Genomic DNA, 7,017 nt, shown 5'->3' with positions numbered 1-7,017 from the left:
TGCATATTTTTTATTATATATTTAGTGTTTTATAGAATTTTTTAAAGTTAACATGAAATGTAGATATTAATTTTTTTCCTCTGCTGTAAAATGCTATGGGCAACACAGTCATATGGTTATTATTTGAAAATAGTTCCTTTAAAGACAGAGTTGGAAACTCACCTTGGTAAGTACATCGCAGATTCCTTGTACAGTTTTATAAGGGTCTAGTGGCAGAACAGCTGAAGACTTGGTCTGTAACTCAAGGCTGCTGTATGGAAATGACTCTTGGGATGACTAATGTACTGAATCAAGTCGTTCTGCCATGTACAATATGCTTTCCAGCCCTGCTGTGAATTCTGTTGTTCAACACAACCTGAGATGGTTTCAGGAATGGCTGCAGTCTCAAAACCTAAACTAACTTGCCCAAGAGGCACCTTGTGCAATATTCCCATCCCTGAATTTAGCCTCCTACGGTAAGACTTTCTTTTCCCTCAACTCAGTTAACATTGTCTTTGTAGCAGTAGCATTATCTTAGACATGACATTGGAAGTTAAATATCCTGTAGTAACATAGACCAAAAGTTAATAGAGTCAACCGTGTCTTTCAAAGGATAAAAGATAATTTTACTATCTTTAAATGTATCTGTCTTGAATGTACATTTAACAACAAAAAGGGTAATTCTCTGTTGATGGATTCGTAACTTCTTTACAAAATTTCTTATAGATAATATGTGTATCTCTTTAATAATAGAGCCCTTCTTTTGAATCAAAATTATGTATGGAGTCTGGCAGATTTCTCCTGTTTCAGCAACTAGCTGCCACAAAGAATTTTTTTCATGACTCTATAAAAGATCTTTAGTACAATGGTGTGGTGGTATCTCAATGAGTCTCCTGTTTTGCAATAGGTAGCCTCATTGCTTTACAAGCTTCATCTTCTACGTTTTAAAATCACACATTGGAAAATGACAATATCAACAAAACTGTATTCTTATGAAAAGAACTATTTGTAATAATGGGGGAGGTTTTGTAAGCTGACACTAGTGAAACAGTGCATATAAAAGGCAATGAAATTTTCTATAAAAATTTTCACATGTAGACACGCTGCCACCTTTACTTCTTTCTCAGAGAGCTCAAATTTGCCTGTAATTTGTCATTTTTCCTTAACTTTTCAACCTTCTAGCTATATTTATCCAATAAAGTCATAATCAGGATTCCACTTGTGTAAAAACTAGGGTGGTAACTGGAAAAAAAATATTGTCAGTATTTCAAGCTGTGTTCCTTTCTTAGTTTGATATGGTTACTTCTATGTTAAAATAAAACAAAATTTTAAATCACGTGCAAAAAAAATCAACAAAATAATAAAATGAATGAAAAAACAATGATACCCCAGGTAGTTCCCAACCCCAGTGTAAATATTTACCAGTGATCTAGCATATGTAATCTCTTTTTAAAGGTATTGTTAATAAATATTCTGTCATTTGTAAAGATACTTGTCTTTTGAGAGCATTTTTCCTGCCTGCCTGTCAGGGAATTTGTTAGCTCACCCTTGTGCTAGTTATAATTTAAGATCATAGAGGGACTCAGAAGTCTCTGGTCACGATCCAAAGCTAGTTGACCCAGAGCTCTTCCTTTGGAATTGACAACCCTGAAAACATCATTGCAAATCCTCTTTGGAGGTAGAGAGGGACAAAAATCCACAAATAAATGTCCTGAAGATCAAACTTGAATAGATCCTCTGCATTAGCTAAGTCTTTTCTGTATTTAACCTAAGGCTATCTGTTGTTTTAAGGTTTCCCCAACCCCACTGCTAAAAGGATAGAATCTAAACTTGAGGCCCTTCTTAATGTAATAACAGCTTAACTCTGTACCCGGCCATACAGAGTCCTCACTGGCCCCTGAACACTGCTTGCTTTTGGCCTCACCTCTGTGCCTTTTGGGCATCTGGTTGCCCCTTCCTGAAATACCCCCCACTGTTCTTTATCACCTGAATCCCCACTGTCCTAGGGTAGGCTCGTCTGTGAAGCCTTCCCACACTCCAGTCCTTGGTGACATCCTTCCTCTGAACGAGCTGTAAGCCCTGTCGATACCCCTCATTTAGTAATTAATCAGGTACTACTTTTGGAAATCTCTTGTACTGTTATCTTGCATTTTAACTTAACTCCTGTATTGTTACTTAATTTTCCTTGTATGTATGCCTTGTCTTCCCAACTAGACTGTAAGCTCCTTGAGGGCAGGGACTTTGGTCTTATCTTCCATGTACTCTCCATAGTGCCTAGCACAGTGCCTTGCAATAAATAATCATTGTTTAATTGATCGAAAGGGTCTTTGAAGTAGCATTTTGCATCAGTTGCCTACCTGTGTGCCCTAGCGAACCAATCAGAGGAGACTGTGTCACTATTTTGCAAGGTGGCAGAAAGTGTCAGAAGGCCTGGCTTCTGACTTGATGCCTTGAAAAAGTCCTTTAATCTCTCAGCTTCATCATCTGATACATGAGGCCCTGGATTAGCTGAGTCTGACCGAGCTCAAGATGTTTTTTAACAGTGCCCCGTGGACACCTTCACCCAAACGTGTCTGATTTGTTGGTTTCCATGGTTGTTGCAGGTTAGCCTCACTGGTTGCGAGCAACAGAAGCAACTCTGGATAACCTGAGCAAACAAAAAGGAATGACCCTGGTCAGATAACATGAGCCAAGGAGACACTGAATGCCCAAGCCTTGGCGAGAATAAGAAGCAGGCCACTCCGAGGATCAAGCCTGCAGGAACTTTGCAAAGTCTTTTGGGGGAGCTATTGTGGGGATGAATTGGCTCTGTTTCTGATTTTGTTGCCACTCTGTTCAGTATCCAAATTCCTAGAAGAGGCTGATCGATCCAATTTGTGTCATGCCACCTGAGCATCTCGATCATGCACTCAGGAGAGAGTTTCTTAAAGGAAAATTGAGATGATGTTTCTAGAAGATGGGATAATAAACGCTAAGAAGGTCTAAGCAGCACACTCTCTATGCTTAGCCCTCCAGGCGGGATTCCCCAACCCCTAGTACCTGTTAATATGTGCAGGGGGGATGCATTACTGCTTGGGATTTTTGCACAGTGACTCTGAAGGAGAAGCACTAGAAAAGTGCCTATTTGCTTTGCTTATTTAATCTTTCCCAGCACTTCCTCTGATGCTCATTTTGTGTGTGAATAGTCCACCTGTGATTTAACTGTATAAAAGGAGATTCTGTTTTGCCAGATAAGTGGATTCTCTCAGCATTCCTGAGTTTTTATAAAGCCCACAGACCCTGTGTACAAAACAGCATCTTTCCACGGGAGCAGAAGACATGGGTGATAAACTTCATCTTCAGGTGAGCTTGGAATTCTTCCAGCCTGAGGTGGGAGCTGCCGTAAGCTTTTATCTTAAAATAATGATTGAGTTATGCCTACCGTCAAATTTTTGGTTATTTACATCTGGGAAGCAGCCTTCTATCCTGATGAACCTTTTCCCAGTGTCTCCCACCACCTGTACCTTACTGCAGATATGCTGCAGGAATGCTGAATTCTAAAAAGTACATAAATAGTACATAATTAGCTACTAAAATGTCATGTAATTTTTAAAGTATTTTAATGTAATCAACCACCAGGTGATTTTTGCACACCATATCGGATTATCAGTGCTACTGTTCACCTCCATTAACACAGATAATCAAGAATTGGCTGTATTTTCTTTTTTTTTTATTTTATATTGGAGTATAGTTGATGAACAATGATGTGTTAGTTACAGGTATACAGCAGGGTGATTCAGTTATACCCATACATGTATCCATTCTTTTTAAAATTCTTTTCCCATTTATGTTGTTACAGGATATTGAGCTGAGTTCCCTGTGCTAAACAGTAGGTCCTTGTCAGTTATCTATTTTACGTGATTATTTTTTTATTCAAACAGAAAGTCACAAAAATTATAATCATCCTCATTAGGTCACTCAGTCCCATGTAATTACTTTTTTTTCATCTTGATCTTTTGTTAGCACTTTTATGAGTTCATCAGTTTTCCATTAGATTTCTGAAAATGCTTATTCATTCAGTTCAGCAGTATAGTCAGTTTCCAGAAACCTGTACTTTCAGAGTCTTTTCCATGAATAGTTATCTATTTTAAATATAGCAGTGTGTACATGTCAATACCAAACTCCCAATCTACCCCTCCCCCCAGCCCCACGCTTTCCCCCTGGTAACCATAAGTTCATTCTCTAAGTCTGAGAGTGTTTTTGTTTTGTAAATAAGTTCGTTTGTATCATTTTTTTAGATTCCGCATATAAGTGATATCATATGATGTTTGTCTTTCTGTCTGATTATTTACTTCACTTAGTATGATAATCTCCAGGCCCATCCATGTTGCTGCAAATGGCCTTCTTTCTTTCTTTTTACTAGCTGAGTAGTATTCCATTGTATATATGTATCACATCTTCTTTATCCATTCATCTGTCGATGGATGATTAGGCTGCTTCCATGTGTTGGCTATTGTAAGCAGTGTTGTAATGAACATGTATTTTTTCAAACAACTGTTTTCTCTGGATATATACCCAGGACCGGGATTGCTGGATCATATGTAGCTCTATTCTTAGTTATTTAAGGAACCTCCATTCTGTCCTCCATAGTGGTTGTACCAATTTACATTCCCACCAACAGTGTAGGAGGTTTCCCTTTTCTCCACACCCTCTCCAGCATTTATTGTTTTTAGACTTTTTATCATGGCCATTCTGACTGGTGTGAGGTGATATCTCATTGTAGTCTTGATTTACGAATTAGCTGTATTTTCCTTTGTGACAATTGAAGAATCCTCTGGCCACCCATAGTGATTTCAGGAGCAAGCCTTTTAAAAATCAAAGACTTAGAGTCAATCTCTGGACCTACCCCAAATTATTCTATACAAAATGACACACACGGGGGCCTTACATATTCAGACAATTGCCACTTATTCGACAGGATAACATTTGTGAAGTTCTAGAATCACAGCTCTCCAAATACTAGCAAATTATTCTATAAATCAGCCATAGTTCTTTTTCCCAAGTGACTTGAGACAGTCACAAAAAAACCGACATAGAATGTGGGTGCGTTCCGTAACCAAAATGAGTTGAACTCACCTGACACATCCATTATCATCTTTTTCTTAAGTATTTGCACTTCTTAGTATAAATATTAATATTTAATCATTTTAATAATAAAATTAATAAAATAAAAATATGTAATAATGTTAATAAAAGAAGTTAGGCGGTAGGGTCCTCAGTCAGATACCAAGTTTTCCACAAAGCCTCTCTCAGTTTCCCTATCTGGCACTGACCTCTCGTTTCTGTGATTCCAGAGCGTGTCATGAATACTCATGAGTGTCTGTGTATCCACTATCTGGTATTTAAATCACTGGCATTCGTGTCTTCTCCCTCCCTGTAGACAGAGAGTATCTCAGGGTTACAGTTTGGCTATGATTCTTAACTTCTGTTACCAGGCTCGTATGCACCCATCTCTGACCCTAACAAAACTAGAAGGTGGAGAATCCCTGGCACCATTTGGAGTGACTTCCCCAGGGTCTGCCCTCCTGCCAGGATATGATTACCATGTGCCAGTCAGACTGTCCATTCTGAAAGGAGGCCCCTTTCCCCTCATGCTAAATGGGCCATGCAGAATAAATGTTCCAATTCCACAACTCAAGGATAAACCTACAACACTCAGCAGAGCTCACAATTTCAACAAAATCGCCCTCTGTTCTTTATCACCAACAGTCTGCTCCATTGTAGATGAGAAGCCCTCCAATAATATAGACCACACGGAGAGAAAGCAGTTTTTTAAAAAGGTCAACCAAATGATAGAGCTGAATGTCAGGAAACTGCAAAGCCGAAGTAAGTTAAATGTGATATTCCCAATCTCTGTAAATTGGACTTTCACTACATATTCTTACCGGTTGCTAGGCATACAAAACTATCCCAGGAAATGTGTATATCTTAGGATTTTAACTAACAAAGAATAATAACTCGAATTTTTTTCCTAGTGATAAAGGGCTCTTTACACTAAGAGCAGCAGATGCAGGTTTCATCCCCTTTTCACTCATGAAATGGAGGGAAAGAGGTGATACGACACACCCATGGTGACACAGACAATTAGAAATAAGGATTTACTGAGAGGAAGGACAAGAGAGGGTAAGAAGCTGGTCTCTTAAATGCAACCAGAGGGCAGTCAGGACACTGAGTCAGAAAGAAGACGGTGGGGGAGGGGAGGTGGGTGAGGTTGAGGTTGGGAGGGGGAGGGGTTCTGAATTAGGACCAGGCACAGGACAGCCATTCAGAGGAACCCAGTGCCCTCTGTGTCCCAGGCCCTGTTCTAGGCACAGGGTAGTGGCCGGCAGTCAGGAAGGGGGACCCCACAAAGGCCGCAGAATGGAGGAGATGGGGACACTCTAAGGCTGGTGTGAAATCACCTGGTTTGGAATGAGGCTGGGTGGGGAAGCCAAGAGACCAGCCACGGCGTTTGTCTCAATACAGAGAAATGCAATGATGATAATAATTGCGGACAACAGTGATGCTCTTAGTATGTGCCAGTCTCTGCAAGTCATCCTGCTGGTTTAGTTCCCACATAGTATTCGTATTTGGTACATGGGGGACCAAGGCTGGGAGGTTTACAGGTTTGTTCCAGGTCACACAGCCGACCAGGGAGGCCAGGAATTCAGATGCTGGTGGCTTGTGACTCCAGGCCTTTCTCCAAAAAGTTAGATATTTATACCAACAGGGAGGGAGGGAGGGAAGAAGGGAGATGATAGATAGATAGATAGATAGATAAGGATACCGGTTCCCAACAAGAAGGGTAGTGAGCTTCCTAGGAAGTTGTACACCGGGTTGTTGAAAAGTGACCAGGGGCACGGGCAGGGCTCCCAGGTGTAGGGTTCCTGCAGGGAGAACCCATACAGCTCAGGTGTGGTGAGTTCTTTGCTCCACAGCGGTCTAGCTCAGCTGCTTGGACTTCTTCAACTACAAAGGAGGGTCTTTGCTTGTTTGTTTTACTTGGCTTCAGGTGTCTCA

Source organism: Neophocaena asiaeorientalis, unplaced genomic scaffold, assembly GCF_003031525.2.
Source record: "Neophocaena asiaeorientalis asiaeorientalis breed wild unplaced genomic scaffold, Neophocaena_asiaeorientalis_V1.1 scaffold130, whole genome shotgun sequence".
NCBI classification, from domain to species: domain Eukaryota; kingdom Metazoa; phylum Chordata; class Mammalia; order Artiodactyla; family Phocoenidae; genus Neophocaena; species Neophocaena asiaeorientalis.
Note: the sequence above shows the minus strand (reverse complement) of the source record.